At 27.5% G+C, this 14022-nt stretch overlaps 1 protein-coding gene across 3 annotated transcripts in view; it reads left to right on the plus strand.

The window, feature by feature from the left end:
- LOC119677540 (WAS/WASL-interacting protein family member 2) overlaps nt 1-14022 on the plus strand; it is a 42798-nt gene that overhangs the window by 730 nt on the left and 28046 nt on the right. The gene's annotated exons all lie outside the window — the stretch shown is intronic.

Below are 14022 nucleotides of genomic sequence, written 5' to 3' on the forward strand. Positions count from 1 at the left end.
GTGAGTTTGTTTATAAATTTGCTTTAAGTTTTGCTTTAATATACTTAGCAGGAAAAAGAAATTTATATGAAGTGCTATTTTTTTTTTGATTCTGAAACAGCTTTTGTTGTCACTTTTTAAACAACAATAATAATTTATAATATAAAAATTAATATTATTGTGTATTAACTTTTTATTTTATATGTCTTGTAAAAGAATACAGTATAATTGAAAAAAAGTTACTCGTATATATACAACTTATTATTTGGAAGGCTTTCTCATATAGCACACAAAGTCTGTGGACCAGCTGTATAGAATCTATAAATAAAATATTTATTACGAAAATAATTATTTCTGCTTATGTAATTTTTATTAGTAGCTTTTTCATATAATGTATTTTCTATCAAATACCATAAGTTTCATATTCTTATAAGTTCTATATTGAATCATGTACGTTTTATTATTGCATAGTTCTAGGCGTTGAACCATAATGCTTGTGCCTTGTTTTATTAATCTTTTCCGTCTACTATTTCTGTTTGTAATCGCATTTAAAATTCTTCTCTTCTATTGCTGCAGTTTGACCTAGTAAAGGGTTATTGTCTCATTGCGTGTAAAGAGGGTAGCAGTAGAAATGTTTATTCGCCACCGTAAGTCAAATGGGATTTCTATTTTTTTTATTTTACAAAAAGGTAAAAAGCCTGATGGGGTCAACGTCTCTGTCTCTGACAGCATTACAGAAATAGGAAATATTTATTCGAAACTAATATGCCTGTTGATTTCTATTTTGTATTTGTTATGAAATATACACGTTTAGGAAATGTATGGTTATTTCCTTAGAGCCTGTAATTTTAATTTTATTCAGCATCTAAGTAACTCCATTCGTTACAACTTAATACCAACTTGCATTTTATTATTATTAGGTGAGGTTACGTTATACCGGCTGTTCTATGTTGGCGAAACTTAAAATGCTGTTTAGTGTCAGGTCTTGTAATTGATCAAGATCCTCAAGACAAGGGCCTCCTAAAGTGTTAAATCGCCGCCGTGCATGAGTTGGGTAAAGACATAGTAGATGAGAGCTACTCTCATCGTCTTCCCCACAATTGCGACAGATTTGATTGATAAGGAGATTTAATCTTTTAGCATGGTTCCCTAGTTTGCAGTGACCTGTATTTATTATTATTAATATCTATAGAATATCAGCCTAATAGTTGTTTAAACGAAAGTATAACCCCTAATCATTATAGGTTTACACCGAATTCCTGAAATTAAGAAACCAGGTTTTATTTAACATTTCAGATTCATTGTGTTCAATTAAAAGTATTATTTATTACTATACATATATCAGCACAATATTTGTTTAAACCGAAGTATAAAAACTTACTATTACATGTTTGCACATAAATTTCTGAAATAAGAAAATAGTTCCACTTCCACCCATTGTGTTCAGTTATACTTTATATAACATATAGATAAGTGTATAATTTATTATAAGTTTTTGTAATTATACAGAATTCCCTTTTGATAATATATATTTTTGCTAATATTATCATTTTATTATTGATTTTATAAAATTATTTTATTTATAAAATTCGCGAAGGTTTCTAAATTTATTTGACTATATTTTCAGGGAAGAATGTTGTATAAAATTATAATTTTTTTACTGGTACAATCTTATTTGAAAAAGTATATTCAATTTAGATTTCAACAATATCAGTAGATTAACGAAGATAAAACTTCACTTTATACTTTATACAATGTCAATGAACTATTTATAAAAATATCAATGAAATTTCACAAGTGCAAACGATAAAAAAAAAAACAGATATCGCCTGACAAAGTTCATAAGTCACTACTTATAGTTGAGTTCATCTCACCGCAATATGGTTTTAATCACAACACAGTAGTATTACTGTTTCGTGAGACTACTTTTTTTCTAGTATTCTCTCTCTTCCAAATGAATTTGATAAATTATAAATCTAGAACTATTTTATCGGCATAATAAATCATATAGACTTAAGCAACCGTATTTACACTACGGGATTACTAGTCTACAAAGGCTACATATCGGTCAGTACTCTTATTCGGGTTATAATAATAGCTTTAACACAAGTACATATAATATTGAGAGACATTTTAACTGAAAACAGCAACGCAACATACAACTTTTTACTTATTAAAATATTTGCAGCTCTTAACCATAACTTTTCAATTCTTTTATTATCCACGAAAGTGGGTAATACTAATCAGTTTATTTTAATGTGTAAAATTAGATTTCTAATCACAAAACATTTCTAATTCAAAAATTTCATTCTCGGTATGACTGAAAATGAGTTGGTATTTTCTTTTTAATATTTATTTGAAAAGTGATTGGATGAAAGTCTGATAGTATATCATCCCTTTAAATATAATAAAGATATTAATTTCGCTAAGAATGAAAGTATATCTTTTATTAACATAGACATATATCATGGAGACAGTATCGTTCGCAATAAGTTTAATTCTTTAAATGCTTACATAGGTGGTTTATTTAAGCATCGCAAATCGTATCTAAACAATGTACCTAAAAATTATTATTATTATTATTATTCTTAGTCTAGTAAAACTGGAGAGGTTTCTGAAAGTTATAGACTCTAAGTTGTTTCGGTTAGACGTATACACTGTTAAATGAACAGTTATTAATTTTGTATTTACCATTCCCAACATAAATTTATAAACTAATCTACCCCAGAGAGTTTTCTCATACTCATACTCATACATTTTTAGCGGTCAAAAATCAGCAAAGGGTTGGATTTTAATCCTAACTTTTGGTTCAATAAATAGGTGTCTTTCTTCGTAAGAAGACTGAATTTTATCAAGTAATTATATTATATATAATTACATTTAACTTTTACAATCAAAACGCTTACAGTATAAATACATGGCTCCATTTTTTAAGATATTTTTGGTTATCTACATATTTTTTCAATTATATTTCTCTTCACTCTTTTGTACATAAAAAAATTCACATATTTATCACTTTACAAATCGTTGCTTATCTATCTATTATACCTTAGATAAGATAGGACATTCACAGCCCTGTCTAAACATTTAAAATGTACATACTTTTGCAAAACAATTTTTTTAGTTTTTATAATTATTTTTGTATTTTTTACTTGAAGAATGCGTAAATATATATTCTTTATAATGGAAAGCGTGCTTAATAGACATTTATAACAATAACTGATACGAATGGACAATGCCTCTAGGTGAGGCTTATCATTTCCTTCACGTCTTCATTCTTTCATTTCAACTATTACAATTACTACTTGTACTCATAGAATGAATTTTTTAATTCTATTTTTTTTATTTTTTTTTATATATATTTACTACTATATAAAATTATGTAATTCCATATCAATTAATAAAATATTCGTCATTCTTGCATTGCTCTTTAGTTACGTTTTTGTCTCAATAAATTCCAAGCATTCACGTTCCACGCGTTCAGTTGTGATATAAACAATTGAATAAATTTTAATTAAAATTTTATTTTTATTGTTTGACTTTAACACGTACTTACAGTTTAACTTAGTAATTTATCAATTTCACTTTTTAGTAAAATATTTTACTTCATTATTCATTCAAAACATTTCATTACAACTAATCAAAAAATTATATTAACTAGTTAGATAAACAGATGCCAGTAACAGCTCGTCTAATGTCTAATGGAATTGGGGCCCTAAGAATTGAGACGATTTCATAGCACAAAAAATTTAATAGCACTAATTAGTTGTAAGAATTTTGAATAGGTTACACCATTTTAGACTCATCTGTATAAAGTGGCCAATGTCTTTAATCCATACATTCTGGGTGCAATTGAAATAGATAATAAAGCAAGTTAGAACCTATAGTGGGTGCACGCCTTTTGTTAAGTGCTGTATAATGACAAAGTAAGTGAACAATATTTTGACTCACTCTGATCAATAACTTCAGTCATTCAAGCAAGCCCTACCTGGTCGCCATGCTTACATGTTAAATAGTATTCTGTTAGAACAAGTGCTGTATTTGGAACGCAAACAAGAGCTATTGGTTGATATGTTCTTTTAAGACAACAGACGGGACATGTCATATGTGTGGTTTAGTTTGTAATTTTTATAGTTCGAATAGATGGTTTTTTCGAGGTTAAAGGATTTCTCGTTAATTGGACTTGAATTGAAAATTAAATAGTTTTAGATATGTGTACCATTTTTATTGAAAAGTAATAATATAAATAATTTGTTATATGTGGTTATTATTTAATATAACACTATACTATATGTTCACTATAAAAATCCAATAAACTATGATGGTATTTAATGAGCTCTGTCATTGAGTAATATAGTAACAGTATTTGTGGAACAGCGTAGTACTCTATATCAGGGTTTCTTAACCAGTTTCTTATTTTTGTAAAATAATGTATTCTTGTATACATAATAAACATAATAATGTACAATGTATGGGTCCATTTAGACTTATTATGTTGCTATATAATAGTCTATCTAAAACTTTTCAAAAGTTCAAGAGCTCTTTAAAGTTGGTCCTGAAGCTGACCAAGATTCTCAAAAACATCCGTATGATTGAAACCCAGAGTATAAAAATATTAAACTGCGTAGATATTTTCTTCAGAGATGTGTAACAGACAAAATCCGTTTCAAAGACTTTAAGAGACTTGAAATGGTACCTGAAAGAAAAACTAAAATGGACTAAATTCAAAGATTTGAAATCAAATTGATTATCTAATAGCATGTATTTATTCCTATCGAATATGTAACCCACTTTCAGACAAGCAATAGCTTCTCCACTGGCGCTCACTTTTGTTTGAAAATCACTTCAGAATTAGGTAATCTGTAAATTATTCCTCCGAGATTTATTCAATTCCTGCAAGAAAACTCTACTACCTATTCTTGAGTCATCAGTAGATTTGTGTATTTAAAGATACCATTCTTTAAAAAGGTATCGATAGCAGTCCTTAAAAACACATTAAGTATTTTTTCTATTCGCAGTAAGTTTTGCGTACGATTTGTAATTTTCTATAAATCTACGGCGCGGTATGGCCCATATAAGACAATTTCAAATAACAGATCAACTCGCGTATTCATAGTTTGTTGAAGAAATACTTTTAGCAGCGTTTAACTTCAGTCCTTATGAAATACATCCTGAAAGTTTTATTACCTTTTAAAAACTATAAATAAATCAAAAAAAAATTATCTCTTCTCTTAAAGTTTAATCTTAAGTTATTAAATGTCGCTATGTACCCTAATATTACATTGAAATCCCACATTGTTACATTTCTAAAATAAGACATTACCTCCCACTTCGGTGATGCATTCCAAATACTTTTGCTGCAACGGAATTATGGCCTCACACTGTCATGGTTAAAAGTGAACAGATGCATGAGTCTTCCTCTGTCATCCGCACAAGTGCATTGTTCCAGTATTTTGTGTTGAATTCTGCTGTCATCTAGAATTGTTGATATCAGCATTTGTCTGAATTAAGTTGTTTTGTACTTATTCCGCTGATGCTTAAGTACGTTTAATATTAATTGCTCCATCGTCATTGTGAAACAATACGAATAATGTGTGCCGTGTTTGTCTCTTCAAAAATGTGTGTATAGTTAGTTGTACTCTGGTACTCGTGTATATTATTAATAACTGCACTTGTATCAAAATGTAAATATGTGATACTCGTACATGGCATAAGTGGTGTTAAACTATGTGTTCCGTTTTGAAATAATGATAATATTTAAATTTTTTTTTATATAAATGAATGTATTATATTTAGTACACATACACATCTCGTCTATTTGAAAGAGATATGTTAAATTCTAAATAACTTTTTACAAATTAAATATATTATTAATAGAAAAGTGTCAGAGATCATTACATCATTTTTTAAAAAAGTCATTAACGCTATATTTAAAACTATGTATAATTTCTATTACTAAAAAGCTAAATTCATATATTATTTCTATTAATGAAAATAGAAAAATCCTATCTCTATTAAATACATTAAGACCGAAAAGTTTTCGGAAATTCTCATTTAAAATTCGCGCGCTGTATATTTTTCGATATTTTAAGTTTATGTAGTTTGGCAGCACTGTCCTTAATTACTATGCCAAAAATGAGCGCGATCTGTCAGACAGTTCGTTTACGGCAGCTGTTGAAACCAGTTCACCTCAGTAGGGCGTTGCGAAAAAAACAATGGAAAAAAATATTGAACAAAGAGTTTGCATCAAATTTTGTGTTTCGAACGAAATTTCGTGTGCAGAATCGTTGCGAATGCTACAAAAGGCTTATGGGGAATCAGTTTTATCGAAAACTCAAGTTTATGAGTGGTACAAAGCCTTCCAGGACGGTCGTACGACCGTCGAAGACATTTCGCAACGCACTACTGAGGTGAACTGGTTTCAACAGCTGCCGTAAACGAACTGTCTGACAGATCGAGCTCATTTTTGGCATAGTAATTAAGGACAGTGCTGCCAAACTACATAAACTTAAAATATCGAAAAATATACAGCGCGCGAATTTTAAATGAGAATTTCCGAAAACTTTTCAGTCTTAATGTATAGTTTAAATGTAAAAGAATGTAAAGTAATGTAATAGCATTAATACACTATAGTATAAATTATTATTGAATGTCTAAATGATCATTTACTTGCTTATTTAGAAGATTTAAATTATCATTACTGGGTTTAAATTTACTTTATCTTCTGGTAGTGCTTTACCTTCTCAGCACTACGGTATCTCTACTGACGAATCACAGTGTATTAGAAAAATTCTATGATATTGAGTCTACCCTTTAATGACTTTTGTTAGAGTTATGGCTTTGTGGATGAGGAGAAAACTGTATTCCACCTCATATCTCAGTGTCTATTATTAATAAGAAAAAAGTTCAAACTCTTCGGGCACCTTGTTTTTTACGACCTGACAGATCTGTCATTTTGCATAATAAGGGAATAGGAAGTTTACAGCTTTATTAGGTTGATTCACTTTTATATTAATCGGGGAGTTGTGCCTTTCAGTGTAGCTTGCACGCTGACCACTACGATCGCTTTAGGGGTCCTCCTGATATACGTATGAACAAAACTAATTGGGGTATTAATACCGGTCTTTATTTATGCTTAAGTGAGCATTGGTGCACAAGACCATTACTTCAATCTATCTAACCTAAGGCTAGTAATGCTACCTATTTATACGAAGTAAATAAAAAGTTGAATCAAATCATAATAAATTTTTTGATTTTTTTTTTTGCATATATATATGATGTTGATCATATATATACATATGATGATTTTTAATGATAACTATCACTGTCTATTTGGATATTTTTTAAAAGAATATTTGGCATGCTTAATGATAATTTATGGTCCTTACAATCAATGCTAGAGGTAATAATGTAATAATGAAATCAAATTATGTGAAATGTAATGTAAAAAAAAAAAAATAATTATATCTGTTATAAAATTAAATAAACTATTATGAATAAAATACAATTTCAGTCAACATATATTATATCTGCGCTTATAAACGTCAGCAATCAATAAAGTTAGAAATTAGAAACTAAGTCGAGAAGCAAGTAAAATGATAATTGTTTAATACTTACCTGTGAAGTCTTTTGTCAAATATTCAATTTTTAGAGTGCACTGAAACAATTAGTGTACCATTAAAACTACGTTATCACAACGGACATATAAAAAGTTGCGGCCTATGTGAACCGCAACTTCTCAGACGGTCTGCCACTGATACCTATCACCTGACTTACAACAGTAACTTATCAAAATAAGAATCTATCATAAAAATCCATCATGATGAGATCATTATATTTTTTCGCTATAATTTATTGTAACGAAATAATTTATAAAATAATAATTTATTATTATTTATCACATTTGCTTTGTTTCTGTCCAGCACATGCACAGCGCCATCTAATCACTTCAGCGTTTTTCTTTATGAAAGATCTTGGCGAACTGCAAGACCTCTCCCTAAATAACAATATAAACTTTGCCAACAGTTCTAAGTGGTTTTAACTCTTGAGTTTTTTTATTATACGAGTAACACAATGGGCCTATAGACCTCCTTGGATCGCTTGGGATCGTCGGTATAACATTTCTTCCAAATTTTATTTACATATTTTTGAACGGGTTAATAAGTTAATGTACAAATATACAATTTTTTTAAATTAGTTTTATTTGCATCGATATTTCGAATATAGTCTACAGGGAACATTTTTTCCTTATATAAGAGGGTCAACCTGTGGTATTTAATTTTTTATACAGTAAGATTTTTAAAATTGTATGACTAACTATTCCATATTGCAATCTTTCTGTGATCGGAAAAAATGTTGAACTTCACTATCATCTTTATAGATGTGTAGATCCCAGAATCATCCTATATATAAAACCATCCTATATATATATTTTTGCACTCTTTTGCAAATATTGTTTTCAAGAACCATATATAAGTTTATATTACAAATTACAATAAACATTTTCATTTTAAGATTTAAATCATTTAAATCAGGGTTAAATTTAACCACAGTGGCGCCATTATTGAATCATTTAATATTTGTTGATATTAATATCGATTAAAATAAACCACAGATTTTATTATAAATTAAAAATTATAATTTTTTTTAATTTCTATTATTTGATATAAGTAAGTATAATTGTCTTAAATATGAGCAATCTCAGTAGCTAAACGCAATGAAATTAATTTAAACGAGAGCAATTGACATGACTTGTAAACGAGGGCGTCATAACAAAATCATTTCCTTTTGCTTCATTACAATCGCTTATTAGCTAATCTGATTCATTGTCATCACTAGTTGCACGTTCATTCGTTTTTTAGTTCATTTATTTACTCGATTCCATTGCCTCCGGTAAACAAAGCATAAACGGAATAAAAGTGAGTAAGTGACTCATACGACACGGTCACCCCGCTATTTGATGAGGCTGCAAAATATGAACTTTCTTCTTTTGAAAATAATAAATGCTCACCAGCTACAGTTCTTTCTTTGTTGTTGCTATTATTATTATCTTCATAATTTTTGTTGTTGTTATTGTGTAAAAAATTTTATAAAAAATTCTAATGCGTCTCATATTACTTCCCTTAACCGCAATATTATTGCTTAAATAAAAATATTTAATTTTTATGATTTGTCGATTTGAATTATTCAATAGTTGGATTTTGTACCGTGTATAAGTCAAATGCTGAATGATCAGTTGTAATTATAAGTAGTTTCGCTATAACTGAAACAAGTCTCTCTCAAGGTCTGACTACAATTGTAGTCGTATATACGAATATACGATGTGTAATAGAGAAATATATGATTATTACATGTAAATTTATTATTCATACACACTTCAATATTATAACATTTAATGCATATTTTCTTACTTTTTATTTATTTTCTTATTTATTTCCACTATGATTAAGATTTTAGTTAGGATACTCAGTTTCTAAAAAGAAGTATCAGACTGTCTAAAATGCATATTAAAAGCAAATATTCTTTAGAAAGTTAAAAATAAGATTAACTCTGAATTAATGGAATTTCGTCTGATTAATCTATACTTAGTATATAATTTAAATCTAATTTACCAGAAAAAATTCGGTTTAACTCTGAATTGTTGGAATTTCGTTTTTAGGCTGATTAATCTATAGTTCGTATATAATGTAAATCTAATTTTTAATTTCAAACTTTTTTTTTTAAAAATAATTCATACATTTATTTACTCATAAGCCAGTAGAATAAAGTAAGTTCTTAGAAAAAAATAAAGTAAGTTAGATGTGTTATTATATGTAGGTCATATGATGTTTATGAGGAAAATGATTAATGTTTGTGATAAAGAACATCTTCAGATTTATATTCGTTTTAAGAAAAATTAGAGTTAAATTTAAAATATGAAATCATATAATTATATATACCAGTATGCTGTAAGCGGTTCAAATTCAGTATCTTCTGTCTTTTAGTTCTTTCCGAGACATAGAAAGCAATGCTTATGTAGGATTTGTGTTCGCATTTGTGTTAGTAAAAACTTTACCCACATTTTTAGTTATCTATGCCATAAAAAAAACTAGAAAGGATACATTCCACTTAAATAGTTTTCAAAAAAACAAAAAAAAAAAAAAATGGAACGAATATGATCTGGTAAAGGTCGTTAAAGGGAATCCTACTAATTTCTCTTAACCTATTTTTATTTATATATGTTAATAAGGTAGTAGATAGAAGGTAGTCAAAGAGACATTCAATTGATTTCTTTTAACTTATTTATATTTATATATGTTGTTATATTTATATATGTTGTTATATTTATATATGTTGTTATATTTATATATGTTGTTTATAAATGTTGTCATTAAAAAGGATCCTACTGATTTCTCTTAACCTATTTTTATTTATATATCTTGTTTAGAATGTAGTTTTAAAAAGCTCCTAACAATTTCACTTAACTTATATATATATTTATGTTGTGTTAAAGGTTATGAAAAAGGTTGATTTTTCTATAGATAGATAAAAAGGCATCCAACTGATTTTTGTTAACCTTTTTATATTTATATATGTTGTGTTAAATGTTATTAAAAAGGTTGATTTTTCATATCTCTCTTATTTATATAATGGATTTGTTTAAATCCGAAAAATTTGTATATATATAGAAAACGCTTTACGACCAAAATGCGAAACAACCACAAAGCGAAATTTAATATATAGAACTTGTAAAAACAACCAGAACGAATTGCGGTAATTGACAAATGCATTTACCATGACTAATGTATCCAAGTAGCGATTTACAGACACTTCTGTATTTTCATATATTTTTCGTTCGATAAATCGATTTATTTTTAATCCTAATGATTACAATATTATCTATTATAATGAACACAACAATTACTACAATATTACTATACTAACAATAAATTATGAGCGGAGGAGAAAAATGTAATTACTTTTTATAATACCTATATCGATAAATATAAATGAATAGCAGCTCCATTTTATTGGGAATCAATTGATACGAATATATAAGTTGAACGATAAATTGAGTTATTAAAAAACATTTTCCGTCCCACTATGACCTTATATTGGAACATATAATTGCAGATAAAAAGCACATTATATGGAATTATGATTATTGAGTGTAGAATGTACCAGAAATAGCCTTATTTATTTAGTGAGATCTAAAAAACTAATAAACTGTATGACAGAGTTCACATTAAGTATTAACATGATGAAATCTGTCATTATTGTAATCAATGTATTCAAATAATTTTTTTTGAATATCTCAATTGCAAACGATTATAATTACAAATCTATGCTTTATTTTAATTAAATCAATATACTTATCTGAAATTTACTAAAGATGATCCGATTTTTATATATATTTTTTTAACATCTAAGCGAATTTTTTTTAATATAAAAATAGTTATTATAAAAACTTGAAATATAGACACATATACAAGTTTATCGTTAAATTAAAATTAAATAGACAATATAGTATATCTGCTTTTATGATCACTTGAAGTAAAAAGCTAAATACTTTATTTGCGGGCGTTACGAGTTCACTGCTTAATACAAACTAACTCAGATAATGTTTACAAATTCGCAACAGTAAAATATAAACAAAAAACAATCATGTGCCAATTTACCTGAAATTGTTTATTTAACAGATAAAAAAAATAAATAAAAAATGCACTTTTATTTCATTATTTCATACGTGTTATCACTCCGGTAAATAAATATCTGAGCCAGCACTAACGAATGAGGCGAAGGGAAATATATACATTAACGTACGTACTAACAAACTTTTGCATGTTAGCGACGTAAATGTCGTGAAGGTCCAATATGCAAGACCTGCAGATAGACCAACCCGACGGTAGCATTAAATTTGTTTGAAATGCAAAGAAAATAAAGCGTTGCTTTTGGATTTGAAATAAATTTATTAAATTATTTAACAGTCGTGTTTGAAATGTAAATAACTTTATGCTTATGTTTAAGCTAATTCAATAAAAAATAAAAAATAGTTAAAAGCGAAAGTAAAATGGACAAAATAAACTATTTAAACATATATCACACTCTCGTTTAGTTTTCTTTTTGTTTACGCAACATATTAAATATTGGTAAAAAAAAAAAAATTAAAAAAAAGGTAAAATAATTTTCCACAGGCGTTTTATTTCCATTAACATTTAAGGGACTTGAGTTTTTCAAAATAGATACAATTTACCAACTTCAGAAAAAATATTGAAATAGAATCTAAGAAGTAGATTCCTAGATTCTTTAATACTATCCAACTCAACTGTGAGTCTATGACTGACCCAAAAAAGTCTTTAACATAAAAAGAAAAAAAGTTAGTTTTGGAAAACTTTAAATACATTCAGAATTATCAAAAATTTACTAACTATTTAAGTTTATGAGTAAATTAAAATTTATCTTATATCTTAGATATATTATCTACAGATAAAATTTTTGACTGTTATTTGGTTCAATTTTAATTAAAATTGTGTTACTAGTAAGTCTAATAGCCCAAAATGTTATATATTTTATTAATATATAAATAGTAACATTATATAGCAGCTATAATGAAATATAGGTTTATGAGTATATTAAAATATATCTAATATATTATGTATAAATAAAAATTTTGACTTTTGTTTAGTTCAAGTTTGAAATAATTTTTTTATATTGCTAGTAAACAATCCAAACCATTATATTATTAGTAGTTATAATGAATTCGGTATTGATGAACTCAATTGTAAGTAACAATACATTCAATGTTTGAAGTCTCCAGAATTATTTAAAAAAAAATAACAAAATTTTCCCTATTGAGTGCTATAAAACAATGCCAAAGCTTGATCTAATTCTCCTCACTTTTTTTTCGTCAGCTGATTGAGGGTGGTCAATCAGTGGTCTTCAACTCTCTATAAAATTTTTTTTTATGACCGTCAACAATTGAAAATGCCTGCACATTGGTTATTTAAAATTCGGTAATCCAAAATAGTTGCAGGGGTTATGTTGGGTGAGCACGGTGTTTGGTCGATCATATCATTGAGTGTTTTTTTGTCAAAAATTCTTACATAACGATGTGTTCGCGCATACGCATAACACTCAAAAGTATCATTGTGAAAATATGGAATGTAAAGTCACTTCACTATTATGCATGCGTAATGCAAGCAGTAGAGTAATTCGCCATGCTTATGTTATTTGTGACTCTCCTTGTGAAAAGTTTTCACATGGAAAGCGTCTTCTACGATTATTAGATTGAAGAATCATAACACTACTTTAATTAATCAGTATTAGAAGAAAAAGTTTTACACTATTGAAAGTGCTTGCTGGTAATGAAGTCATAATTAAATAATTTGTGATTCAATTTATTAGTAAGATGAACTCCAAGAAAGAGCTATTACCGAAATTTTTAATTTCCTTCCCGAATTTGTGGTTTGCGTTTTACATCTAGATTTCGTGTCCAACATATCGAATAACGTGCTGAGATTTTAACCTATGTACATTCAGACTTATTCGTAACATGTTTACAGACTGCCTTATTTATATGTATTAAAAAAAAAATAATTGAAAATATTATTTATGATTTAACAAAACTTTTTTTTAAATATTTATTGTAAATTTTATATTGATCATTTACTGATTATTGATAATTTTGAATTAATAATTAAATTTTATATATAGGAAATGTATGAAAAAATGTACATATATTAATTGTAAATATAGATTATGTGTTTAATATATAAATTTCATATACAATTTTATAAAATAAGGTTAAAGTGGAGAATTATGCATGCAATTTAATTGATAAGACGGGGAAAGCATTTTGTGAACAAAGCTTCGTACTATATATGCACTATAAACACATATCTGACTAACAATAAAATTGATTTGTTTTACTCAGACGGTTGATCAAACTATAAAATTGATTGCAAACATTATTTTTATTAAAACATGTCTTTAAAGCATGTCTCTCAAATCCCGAAGACGCAATACAGTGCTATCAACTTAAATAAAAATATTATGGTGGTGTCT

This window comes from Teleopsis dalmanni, chromosome 2 (assembly GCF_002237135.1).
Source record: "Teleopsis dalmanni isolate 2A chromosome 2, ASM223713v2, whole genome shotgun sequence".
NCBI classification, from domain to species: Eukaryota; Metazoa; Arthropoda; class Insecta; order Diptera; family Diopsidae; genus Teleopsis; species Teleopsis dalmanni.